The sequence below is a fragment of the Schistocerca piceifrons genome, chromosome 7 (genome assembly GCF_021461385.2).
Source record: "Schistocerca piceifrons isolate TAMUIC-IGC-003096 chromosome 7, iqSchPice1.1, whole genome shotgun sequence".
NCBI classification, from domain to species: Eukaryota; Metazoa; Arthropoda; class Insecta; order Orthoptera; family Acrididae; genus Schistocerca; species Schistocerca piceifrons.
Window position 1 is genome coordinate 91,907,340 of NC_060144.1, and position 14,497 is coordinate 91,921,836.

Consider the following 14,497-nt stretch of genomic DNA (forward strand, 5'->3'; position numbering starts at 1 on the left):
TTTTGTAATACTAGGAGCCTAGTGACATTTTCTGAATTTCCCCAGAAGATTATGCCATAATGAATAACTGACTCAAAGTAGCGGTGATAAACTATCTATCTGGTATCCATATTTGTGGCACCTGACAAAATACACATTTTATGCTCAGTTTATTTGCTAAGTAATCTATGTGTACCTTCCAATTTAAATTTTCGTCAAGTTTTAGGCTTAAGAACTTCACGTGGTTTGCTTCGTGATATCCTGATCATTGCAACTTATCTTTATTTCAGTTCTTTCTACTGATTTAGCATTAAATTACATCATTTTGGTTTTAGTTACATTTAGTTTTAGTCCATTTTGATAGAGCCAAGATTCGAGATTTTCTGTATTTTTGTCTTTTTCTGGAATACGTTCAGGTACCTCATTTTCAATTAGAACTGATGTATCATCAGCAAATAAGACTGAATGAACATCAGTAGCAAGTGCTAGGTCATTTACTTAAGAAAGAAAAATATATGGATCCAATATCGAACCTTTTTCCAGTCTGAGGAATAATTGGTTCTATTTGAAGTTAAAGTTACTCTTCGTTTCCTACCTGACAGGTAAGAGCTAAACCATTTTAAAACATTGTCCCCGATTCCATACATCTGTAATTTGTGGAGGAGTAATGCATGGTTCACTGAATGGAAAGCTTTAGTTAGGTCACAGAATATTCCTGTGACCTTTCTACCCTTATATAACGTGGAGCATATTTTTTGGATAAATTCATTTATAGCACAGTGCATTTACCCTTTTGGAATCCGAACTGGTTTTTAAAAATTATATCATTTACAGTAAGAAATTTATTAATTTGTTTTGCTGCAATCTTTTCAAACACTTTAGAGAAGACCAGCAAATAGAGATAGGGCGGTAATTCCCATATCTTCTGTCGATCCTTTTTTGAATAGAAGTTTGATCTCAGCATATGTCAATACATTTGGAAAGCATCCCTGTTCAAAAGATTGATCTATAATAACTGACTGGTTGAGAAATACTACCGTACACACACTTGATTACAGATGTTGTTATTTCATCCCACCTGTGTGAGGTTTAGTTTTTTAGTGACAATATTTCCTTTTCCACATCCCTTTGGGTGATTTTTTCAAATGTGTTTCAGATGTGTTCATGCCGTTTTCCAAATATATGATGCATTGATAGAATGTCATATCCATATCTGATCTTACTACATATAGGAAGAATTCATTGAAACAACTTGACATCTGAACAGGGTTTACAATAATTTCCTTTTCACGTCTAATTTTCAAAATCTCATGAATTTTTACTTTGGCTCCTAATTCCGACTGAACAACTGATCATGCTGCTTTTGTCTTATTTCTGTGCTCTGGTATGAATTTGTTATTTGCCATTTTTTTAGCTGCCACTACAACTTTCCTAAACACAGCTTTATACTGTTTGACATGAGTAACAAAATCCGGATTTCTGTTTGATTTTAACTCATTGTGGAGCTATCTCTTTCTAGAACTAGAAATTTTTATTCCTGTTGTAATCCATTTGAGTTTACCATTTACTTTCTTTCGCTTATATCTACGAGGAAATGATTCATTAAATACCTCTAAGAAACAGTTTATGAATCTGACATAGTTTATCGAGCTGGTCTACAGGTCAGCTAATTATACTTAATTTACTGCGGTATAAATCCTTTTACGTTTACTGAGTTCCCTTTTTATATACACTCCTGGAGGCTCTAGGTTATTTGCTTTTTGGAGCTCAATAAACAGAGCTGAGTGATCTGAAATACCCAAGTCTAAGCAGTATTTGTGCTTATTTCCACTGTCAAATTTGTAGTTGGTAATAATACTATCAATGTAGGGCACTGATATGCTGTTTTCCCTAGTGTCTTCAGAAAAGTTTAGCTTGAAACCTGATTTCTGAATTAAATCACGTAATTTTCTGGAATCATTGCTTTCAACTAAGACATTTAAGTTTAATTCTGCTGCTATAACAACTTCTTTCTTACTATCTTTCTAGGAGGCATTCGAATTTGGCTAAGAGCCCTTTTGTTACCGTACATCTAGGAAATCTGTAGATTGCTATAACCAGTGTATTCAGATCACTTAGTTGTACAAAGCAATTTTCAAGCATGCTCTCTTCAATTAAATAATTAAAACTCTCTCTTACTGTATAACATACAGAAGAATTGACAAGAATGCAGGAGCCTCCACGAGATTTGCTTATTCTACAAGAGCTAGTAGCTACCTTAAAATTATTAATACTATTTAATACTTTTATTCAATCTTCTGTTAACCAGCGTTCGTCTAGGCATATTATAATAATATTTACAGAGTCTGAAAGCAGAATTTTTAGTTCGTCGATTTTTGTGTATTTACGATTAGGTAGTTCTGTCCCTAAGCCATTTATATTCCAGTTCATCAATAGATCATTTTTGATTTTGGTTATTTCACGTGCATCCTTTGTTGGGTACCTAAACTTTTCATTTTCAGATTGAGCTTTTTCTTTGTCACCCCTATCAGAACGAATTAATTTCCCTTGCTTCTTAGGATTTCACACACGTCTATGAACATTTTACTAAGGTTCACAGAGCCTAATCTATTTAAGTGCAGGCCGTCTTTTCCCAGACATTCATAGCTTAAGAGCTTCTTTGGGTCAATGAATGCTGCACCGAGTCTGTTGCACTGTTCCCTAATGCCGGTATTTACCCTGTTTATGTAAGTATCACTTACCGATCTTCGGTGAATAATTTCACTAATTACCAGCCTGGATGTTGGGTATATAATTTTCACCGATCTAATCAGATTCCGTGTTTCATTCGCGATTTCCTCCTCACTGTTACTGCGGATGGAGTTTGTGCCCACGTGGATTAAGACACCTCTGTAATCGTCGGTACTTAAGGTTTTGTTACCAGTTTCGCCCATGTTTCTTTTCATATACAATACATTCTTAAAATGTTTGTTGAGTTGATGCGATCGAATTCCAGGTTGAACATCGATCTTACAGTCCGGCACAATAACATTTTTTAACATAGTATCACCTATTAACAGAAAATCGTTTTAGTCATCTTATTCGTTCGTTGCACTTTTACGTTTGTCCTTCTTATTATAGGAAACTGTTTTCCATTTATACTTATCAATTGTTACACTGACGGATCTCTCTGTGGTATTATTGGCCGTATGACACATAAGCGGATGTTTTCCACTTTGTTCAGTAGTGGGTTGATTTCTGCACACGCAGGATTTTCTTTCAGTAACTAGTTCAGAATTTTCTTGTTTCAGTGTTAAAATTTCCACCTTCAGCGCTTCAATGTGACTTTGAAGCAGTTTAATAATTCCTTCTTTTGAATTCACGGTACTTATGAGTTCAGCCGTCTCAGTACGTAAAAATTGTGGACACCATCATGGAAACTCCTCTTTTATGATTTTTAAATTTACTTTCGCACAACCAGTAGTTACGTTTCATATAAAAGATGCCTTCCATGACGCGTTTCGAACATTCAGTACTCGATAAACTGTTTAATTTAATCTTTTTTGAGGACATCTGTACGGGAAGATATCGAAGATGAATGAAAGTAAGAAGATACTAGTTGACTTGAATAAATTTTATATTAAGAGGGCGCTACCACAGCGTAGAGGCAACATAGCGCGATTCCGATGAGGGTGTATAAGCACCGATACGCAGGCAAGTAATTAATGTGGCATTCGAGTCTTTCCGACATGCGTGAGGTTAATACGGAAACATGAACTGTGCCAACGTCATTACCAAATGTGTCTAAGCAGGACGAACCGGCTTTTATTGTTTTCACGGTTGGTGAAGGAGAAACAATGGTAGACGTACATCGGAGAATGAAGAATGTATATGAGGCAGCATGTCCGTCGAAAACCATCATTGTGGAACGGTGCGGCAGGCGCAGCTGCTACTTCATGACAACGCTCGTACCCATATCGCAAATACTGTAACACAAAAGTTATGTCAATTCAAGTGGAAGACACTCCATCCCTCGCCCATTCCCCGTCTTAGAAAGACCTTGAAGAGTAGACGTTTCCTGTCGGGTGAGGATGGGTATCGGGCAATTACGGACTTCTTCAAGCAGCAGGACGCGGTGTTTTGGCTCTAAGCACAATGGGACTTAACATCTGAGGTCATCAGTCCCGTAGACATAGAACTACTTAAACCTAGCTAACCTAAGGACATCACACACATCCACGCCCGAGGCAGGATTCGAACCTGCGACCGTAGCAGCAGCGAGGCTTCGGAATAAAGCGCGTAGAACCGCTCGGCCACAGCGGCCGGCCGCGGCGTTGTAGCAAACGGGTATCTTCAACTGGGTGCGCCAGTGGCGTGATTGCCTCAATGCTCACACCGATTTTATGTGATTGGTATATCCATTTTGTACTTTACGGCTTTCGAACGTACACTTTCTGATGGGCCCTTCTAGCTGGTGCGATTAATGGCAGCTAGATCTAAATGTAGAAAAATTTATGTTAATGCTGATGAGTAGAAGAAACAACCTCTTAATGTTCGAATACAGTGTTAGTAATTTGCTGCTCAACACGTCATGTCAATTAAGTATCTACGCGTAACAATACGAACAGATGTGAAACGGAACGAGCGTGTAAGGACTGTAGTAGGGTAGGCTGCAGGTCGCCTTCGATTTTTGGGAGAATTTCTGGAAAGTGTGGGTAAAGGAGACCACGTATTGAACACAAGTGCAGTCAGTTATTGAGTACTGCTCGAATATTTGGGACCCCAACCAGGTAATACTGAAGGAAAGCAGTGAAGTAATTCACGCCCCTGGATTTCTTACGGATAGATTCGATCAACACGCAACTATTACACAGATGGTTTGGGAAATGAGAATCCTTGGCGGGAAAGTGACCTTCTTTTCAATGAATGCTGTTAAAAAAAATTTAGAGGCTGACATTTGAAACTGACTGCATAAGGATTCTGTTGGAACTGACAATTCACAATTTTTCACAACACAACTTTTCTTTATGTAAGTTTACAAGGTTGATGACTGAACAACAAAAGAAAGGTAACAATAACGATGCCAGTAAAAGTCTCTTAATTAAGGCACACAAAAGTTCACTTCTAATTTTCCACAGAGGTTCATGGTAACACGCACACACTAGTAAAAGTCCAATTCAGAGACGAAGATGTAATCTTCAGCGGTCGAAGTCCACGAGGTCGGCATCCGGAGTGAAGTGAATACTTCGGGGCTGGTTCTAGCCCCTAAATAGCTGTCTCCGGCCAATCAGGTTTTGGTGTAGTGATACTTCGTGCACGCCATGGCTCGCGATTCCGCTGCAGGAAGTGGTGCTCGGATGTCTGTTTCCATTATCTTGTTTGTAAATAGCTCGTGTTTACCATGGTGTTTTGGTATGCCTTAGACATAGACAACCCCGTTATCTGTGGTGTAATATGGGTTGCCGGCCCTCAGAGGCTACCGTGGTTCCGGCAAAACAGATTCTACTGCCGCTAACGTACATTTTGCCTAATAACATCAAAGATAAGATAAAAGAAACCGGGTCTTGTATGGAGGCACTTAAACAGTCGTTTCTCCCTCGCTCTGTTTTCGAGTGAAACAAGAAAGAAAATGTGTAGTAATACTACTAGATAGCCCCAGCCATGCACCACCAGGTGACTTGGTGAGTATGTCTGTAGATGCAGACATCAGAAAGTACTATTTACGTGGTGGTAACAGATAACAAGAGAAGTTATGGAGGGCATATCTAGACAGTAGGTATCTGTAAACTCTTTCTTGGCTCTTGTAATGTTTGATCAGATAAAAGGCTGTATGTTCAAGTATAACTGACAGCAGCTTATTTTGACCCCTTTCCACAACTTAAGCTACCTGTCCTGTCCTGCAGGTTTAGCAGAGCGTCTTATATTGTATCATCACTTTCTGTTTAACGAAGTAGAAATAGTTTGTGTATCTATATGATGTAAGGATTGTGACGAGTTATAGTATTCGTAACTGCTGCTGCAGAGACATAGCTGTGAGTAATGTATTGTAAAACAAATAGTGATTGCCACAATCGCCAGCGGAGAAGCTGCTACATGGAAAGGCTTTGTCTCCTCTGCCGCCTCTGTGCTGACTGTTTAGGACGTGGGTTCCAATTACACTTCATTTCTCTCCTGGATCTCCCTCTAAAACGAAACCCATATCCTAAAGCGTCGTCTACCATCGCCTTCGTGAGAGACAAGGCCTGTCTACGCAGCAGCTAACTCCGTCACCCCCACTGGCGATATTACAATCAGTCGCGATCGCTGGATAACAAACAACACCACGGGATATTCCGCCTACAGTTCGTCAGCGTAAAACTCACGCTTTCTGCCGAATGGGTGGTGGCTCAGAGACAGACGTCGGTACCTATAATTTCGACGAACTACAGTGTCGTTGGACATTTCCGGACGTAGTTTTCTGTCCTAGATGTGTTCCTCAATACACGCTCTACAACCCCTCGAAGTCTGACAGAACTGTTCTGGGACACCCTGGATCGATAAGAAATTATGTGGAGATATGTTAACAATTCATAAATAACGGATAGTCTTGCACATACGTATGCAGTGTCCCACAAAGGTCTTATTTTACAGTTGCTACATTGAATGGTAAAATCATATACATATATGGCTACACTCTTACGTAAATCATGTAGTTATGCGGCTACATTCTCATGTGAAGGCCAATCATCAGTTGACCTTGCTTGTGATTGGTTTCTATCGACTAAGATATCGAAATAGCATTGCCTCGTCTTATTGGGGAAGCTTGTAATTTCTCGCGTATGAGTTCTGTTTTTACACTATTTTAATCGTTGTGTAAATCAGTCACTTAGGAGAATACATTAAACGATATTTATGAGCAGCCGCGTGAAACCACAAGCACGGGGTTTACTTCGTACTATTGTGTGTGTAAAATTGTTACCGGAACGAGAATTTATAGCGACACCTCACAATATCCGGAAGCGTTGGGAAAAATGAAATTACTTGACACAGACTGCGTGAGACATAACAACAAGGGCGACAGTACTCCGGCATCTATTACTGCTGGACCAGAACTAGGGTATCCAATTAGGTAGAGCCATTTGTTGCAATATACTCTTGGTTGCCTGGGGTGAATTACTCATATCAAGATAGGCCAATATTTGGTTCTAATTTGTGTTGCCTTCAGTCTCAATCAAAACTGAGTAGGATGATGCATCTTGCATGTATGTATTATTCATTTGCCGAATACATGAAATATAAAAGAGTCTGATGGCAGTAATGATAAGTAATATAACATCAAGCTTGTAGGCACATCACATAGTTAAAATAACACGAACTTTCGACCAAGTTCGACTTGGAAACTGTGAAGTTGTATGACTGCCAGTGACCTGCTGGTATTCTCGCCCTGTTCGTCCACTCGTCCACGAGATCAAGAAATCTATAAACATAGCCAACTAGGGACTCGCCGTGTCCCTTGACATCTGGAAGTCATTCAATACAGTTCCACATTGTCACTTAATTTGCAAAATACGACAATACGGGATACAGTCCAGCTTTTTGATTGTATTAATAAGTTTCTGAAAAATAGAGCATTTCATTTTGTTCTAAATGGAGAGATGTATTCAGGTGTAAAAGTAACTTAGAGCATACGCCAAAGAAGTACTGTAGGAACATCACACACATACACACACACACACACACACACACACACACAAACACACACACACATACACACACACACACACACACACACACATACATCATACATACATATATATATATATATATATATATATATATATATATATATATATATATGTGTGTGTGTGTGTGTGTGTGTGTGTGTGTGTGTGTGTGTATGTGTGTGTGTGTGAACTGGTAGAAAACTTTAGAAGTCCTCCAAGGCTTTTCGCAGATGATGTTGTTGTATACAGAGAAGTCACGATGCTAGAAAATTTTAGCGGAGTGCAGGAAGATAAACAAAGCGTCAGTACGTGATGCAGAGTGTGGCAATTCACCTTCTATGTAAAGAAACGTAACATATTATAAATACGAAGGTAGAAAGACATTTTATTGCATTATTGCACAATTGCAGGAAAATCGCTGGGGAGAGTTAATTCCACTAAATATCTGGGATTATAGGTACAGATCAATCTGAAATATAACGGTAACAAGAAAATAATGGTGCGTAAGGCAGTAGCCAGAAGAGATTCATTGGAACAATTCTGAGGAAGTATAGTCCCTCCACAAAGGAAGTAGTTTACAAGATAATCATTCGACTAATACTTAAATACTGTTCGTTGGTACGTGGTCTGCACCCGATAGGACTGATAAAAGCAATAGGGAATATCTAAAGAAGAGCAGTACGTTTCGTTTCAAGTTCACTCAATAAGCACGAAAACGTCACGGAGATGCTCCGCCTTCTAAAGAGGCAGGCGTCACGGAGATGCTGCGCCTTATAAAGAGGCAGACTCTGAAATATAGGTGTTGTCTATCACTGAATGGTCTACTGTTACAGTTCCTAGCGTGTACGTTCCTAGGAGAGTCTCCCAATATATGGTTTCCTCCAGTGTACATCACAAAAAAAATCATCAAGATAAAATTAGAGCTACTCGGCCACAAACATCAATCGTTCTCCCTGTGTAACATGTGCTATTAGAACAGGAAACAGAGGAAGTGATACTGGGACACAATATATACTACACCTCACGCCATAAGGTGTCTTGCAGGCCCCACATGAAGATTTATACTAGCTCCCATCTGTGCTGTCTTGGTGCTCACGTATAGCGTATGTTGTTTCGGTGTCCACTGCACCTGCTTCAACCACAGGATCACTGAATCCCAAGCCATGCTGAGCTGCAGGGTTCCATCTCTATTAAGAGTATTATCAGTTACAACACAAGATTATACAGCCAACCGATTGCAAGAAACTGTTTGGTACATTGACCTAGGTTTCACACTAAGGGTGTCTTCATCAGAATAAAATTCTGAGATACCGTAAAATCACATTGCAAGAAGACAATGGTCAGAACTGAGAGCAGAATTGATTTAATTATTAAAAGTGATGGTAGTGCTGTATACTTGTTTCTGTAACTGGTTCCAAAATTGTTTACTGTGGCTCGTGTGGTCAGTCATACAGGAGGAGCTATGCCAGGGAGTTCAACTGAGGAGTTATTAGTGAAGGTGGCATATTGATAGCTACAGTTAGCTGTTGGATGAATAGCTGCAGTGAAGTAGTGGAACCTGCAATAGTAATAGATTTTGGGTACTTACGGGTCACAGTGATTGCTTGTCCAATATAAACGATTTGTTTAGCTCTTCGAATTTCTCCAAGTACGTTATTGTCTAGAGCAGTGATCGCCAAACTATAGGCCAAGGGCCACATGCACTCCAAATTAAGGGTTACATTGGCCCAAAGTTCTCAGCCATATTTGATAATAATATGCAAGTAAAAACAAACAGCTGAATCCAAAAACTTCAACTAACATAAAGTGATTATCAAGACTGTCGTTTTTGTGCTCAATAACAAACAAAAATAATTGCAGAGAGAGTAATATTTTAAATGACCTTAATAATAAGTGTCTTTGGTGAATTTGGCTATGAACTAAGTAAATCTGGCCACTTACCTAAGAAGCAGAGCTATAAGTAGTGCGGCCACTGCTGGGTTAGAGGATATGTGAGGAGTAATGTTTTTGAGTGTTCGAGTACTGACAACTCACGGGTGTGCATATTCGTACAAATAAATTGATATGGTATAAATTTTGTCACAGAAGGAACTTGTATTTGCGAATGCACTTTACAGAGGTCTTCATCTTCAAATGCAGGACGTATTTGTAGTTAGGAATAAGAAAATAAATTAAAGCTGTTTCAATACAATGCAATGAGTGGAAGAAAAATGACATGAGAACATTTAGTAAACATTTGTAGTAGTGTCTGAAATTGTCTAATTCATTTAAATATGATTTCAACACGGTCACTAATCAGTTAATCATCTACCCCACAGATGGCACAAGATGATTTCGCCAGGCAATAGCAGTCTCACAACTTTGAGTTGGCCGAGGATGGCATCAATCAGAGACAGGGAACAATCAAATGAAGTGTTCTGAATGGTGATGACTCTTCACAATCAGTACCTGGAGGCTGTCTGCCAACTTGCTTTGGCCTCATTGTAGTCTCTTGGGGCCACAGGAGATATTAATTTATATGGGTTACCAAGTAATATTAAGGTCGGTACATATGCAGCGTGATATGCCATCCCACAATGCCTCTATTGGCGCTTCGGCAAAGAAGTTTGACGACCTATGATCTAGTGGATCCACTATGAATCAGTGAGGGAGACCTTTCTAAGTAATTGCGTAAAACGTTGGCTTAACAAATATGTGGAATGATTGAAACCTTCATTGAGAACACTGTACTAAGACCAAGTACTTATTGTTGATACGTGAATTGAGTTACAGTCAAACACTAATCGGAACTGTTCCATAGATTTTGAGATAGTGCTCCTATTTAGTAACCTGTGAGATAATGGAACGTTTGCTGAGTTTTTGTATAAGTGACTAGAAAACTCTGAAAGAAACTCTGTTGTGTATATTTGGAAGATTTGCCGACAATAACGGGATAGTCTGATGCATTGATTGCGTTGAGAATCGACTGGTGGTTTGTATTGAGCTGACTGGACAGGCACCAGCCACTTTCGGAACGAAACTATATATTGGTTGTGTAGTGTAGATGACATGTAATCTGCGAACATCTTTCTCTTAACAGTGCACAGTAACCCACTTGAACCATTTGTGGTAGAACGTTAGAGTATTATCATTATTTTCTACTGTGAAGTGGCGACTGACCACTAATGTAGGAAACGATAGTGGGTTGCAGTCTGCCAACACCTGAAAAAGCTTAAATTTGTTTGGATTGCATCACATCAGGGTCAAAGTGGTGATGATGCTCAAGTTTTTTGTTTGAATTTGTTTGTGTATGCCAGTTCAATGTACTTGGGGACATAGAATTTCTGGTACTCGTTCAGAACTGCCAATTTCTGATGTAAACGAAGAAAGCCAATGAAGGCTTGGTACACTGAAGAAAGAAGAGCCTCCAATAGTATTTAAGGGAAAATAAAGTTATCCCTGAAACAATTTAGGTAGTTAAAGAAAGAAATAATAAAATCAAATAAAAAACTAAAGCTATAAAAAGGAAGTGTTTTGAAAGAAAGATGTACATGTAAAGATATTATTTGTTTGCTGTTAGTTACTTCAACGAAAGTGACAATGTTCAGAGATTCAGTATATTAGTAATAAGTCTGACTCACGATATTATTTGGGTAGAATTTATAGAATTAAAAGTGAATGAAAGAGGAGAATGTTATCATTATAGGTTGTTGAGTTCCAAGAACTATTTTGTAATAAATATTTCGGAAAAGAAGAAGAAAGAAAGAAAGACATACATTTCGTTTATCGAAACGAGTTGCAGATGAAACTGACATTATATCACTGACTTGGTGGTGAATAATCACTTTTGTAAACAACATTAATTCACAACTTATAGTGAAGCTACCATTATTTCGTATTACAAAAGACTGTGAGTACGTGATTAAGTCATTCAAAATAGTCAGTGAAATAACTGTGGTTGAGTGCACAACGTTACATGCTGCATCTTTCGTGTATGATACTAAATATCATTTGAAAAATCATTTTAAACTGATCATTAACACTTATTAATTAAATTGAACTACTTTTATGTTATATCAACATAAGCATTATACATAAATGATCAACTGATCATGGTGCTAGTAACTAATACATAATACATGTATCGTCCAATTCCTTATAAAGAACTATACTGATAGCTTTCCAAATACATAGTACCTAATACATGAAACTGTAGCGAACATATTACCAGTTATTTTAATGATGATCAACACACGCCCAATAACTGAATGATACCTGATACTTAGAATTTATAGAAACAGTTCAGGTTCTGTTTTGTGCACAGTTGCGGATACATATTAACATATTAACAATAGATGAAATTTAATGTTTTGCTCGAAAAGATGGCAGTCTTAGGGGCTGGCCACGTACATATTTCATCACAGACGTATGCAAGACTGAAGCATTGTATCCTGACACGGTTTGCACAGTATTGGTTTTCTCTAATATTAACTGTATACCAGTAATCGAAGCCTCACCTGCTGTTTGGAAGTATTTTAGGCTCTGTGCAAAATGCAGCATCAATGGCCTGGGACAAGTTTCAAATAAAATTACCTTGGTATTACTCCGAAACAGCACATGAAGTTCTAGGTTTCCAGGATGTGCCTAAATACAATCATGTCGTAGGGTTTGAATTTTGAGTAGAACGTACTCAGTGATGTTTGATAATTGATTAAAGTGATAAACTTTTTTCAGTCAATTGTTAAGAGAATTTTGAAATTCGTGTAAAAATAATATCATGGAATAGAGTAAAATAAAAAACCTTGCACAGTATATATATATATATATATATATATATATATATATATATATATATGTATGTATGTATGTATGTATGTATATATATATACACTGCAGAGTATAAATTACATAAAACTCAGAAATGGATCGTAGAGAAAATAAAACAGGCTGATTTACGTGTAACAGAAGTTAATCTCTCAGATGGAATACGCTCCGTCGAAAGCGACCAGAAGCTCGAGTAATGGAGATTGATTGACTTCAATTCGATGCAGTCAAAATGAGGGTAGTCCACATGACGCTAGCGGAAATCAGTCGTCTGTGCATAGGTAACTGAACTCCAACTTATATCATGAGCAGAGGGGCCAGTTACAAAAATCTAGGTGGAATCTAGTGAAGGTACTTAAATTAGGAATGAAGAATACTAGTACTCATTTTCAGTCGTTCAAACCAAGGGGATCTGTATATTCTGTTATCTTCTTAAAGTAATTCCAGGGAGCGCTATCGTCATTTTGGTATAATTCTAAGAGCATAAGATTTATTTTTAGTCACTTGCAGGTTAGTGCCTCACTGTGTGCGATGAGGAATTTGAGTCGTTTTCCACTTTTGAGGGCATTACTCGTTCGTTTAAAGCTAAGTATTGTTCTGAAAACGCACACACTAAATTGTTGCTTCAGATTTCTTGTCCTCAAAAATACAGTGAAAGTTGGGATGGAGATACAAACTTTGTGGAATACCATCTCAGTCAACATATGAACTGGTAAACTAATTATACTTAACAGAAATACTTATAACCAACTTACTAGACATAGTAAGCAAAAGACTGTCTGTGACAGGTTGACACAAGCACAGCCCAACTATTTGATAAATTAGACTATCTTAATAGAGCCAAGGATATATTTGATACATGATCATCTAACTGTATGTAATTTAATGGTCTCAGCAGAGGATCGACTAATGGAAACGCAAGGATCCAAACGGAAAACTGAAATAACCATTATTATCAAATGCATTTTAATAACTACAGTGATTCTGAAACAAGAAATTAATATTTATTGTCCACGTTGAAATGCTGACAGTAAGCTTCAGAGTGGTAATGCTATGTTTAGTCATGTTATCCGGGGATTATCACACTCATGTCCACCAGTCAATTAGTGTCACCTGTCATCACAGTCAGAAAATCCAATGGATAACTTCAACTTTGCACAGATTTCATGTCAACCATGAATGCACAGTCCGTCGTGGATTTTTACTCTCTCCATCGCCCTGAACGATCAATGAACAGATTACAAGGAGAACTGTTCTTCTCGAACTACAACTACCGTTGTGTGACGCAGTGATACCCTTCCCTTTCATCAAAGCTCCGATCACGCTGCCCCAATATCAGTTTCTCCCCTATGGGAGCACTTCTACTCCAGCAATCTCCCAACAGTTTTTGCAGCAAATGATTTCAAAGGTGCTCTCCTGCTCCAATCATCGTCGTCTCAAGCAGGGCTCCGAAGCAATCTGGAGAAATGTGAATTTTTCTGTACCCAAATGGAATACCACAGTTAATGCCCACGGTGTTCGTCCCTATGTCAAACATTTGGAGGCTATTCAGAAGTACCTTTCCTAGAAAAATATCGCTGAAATTCAAACTGTTCTAGATAAAATATAGTGTTAATTTCGCTAAATACCTAACGCAGCTCAATTTGCTGCACCATTACTTGGTCTCTAGCAAAAAAATGTTCCTTTCGTTTGGTCGTATGAGCAAGATATGGCTTTCCAAATCTTCGAAATTTCTAGCTTAGCGATTGATTTCTAGTGCACTTTGATCCTGTGAACCCTGTGGCCCTCATGGTGGATACTTTCTCCGATAGCATTAGGGTGGTGCTGTCCCAAGAACTGTACCATGGGTCATCTAACTGCTTTCGTATGGAAACAGCTGAACAAAGCTAAGGTGAATTACATTCACCTGGAGAAGAACCCCTTGGCAATCAGCTTCTGCATTTCCAAATATCATCAGTCTCTTTATGGTCAGTACTACAGCTCTGATAAATTATCTCATCTTCCTATCGCACAATATGCTGAATTTGATTCTT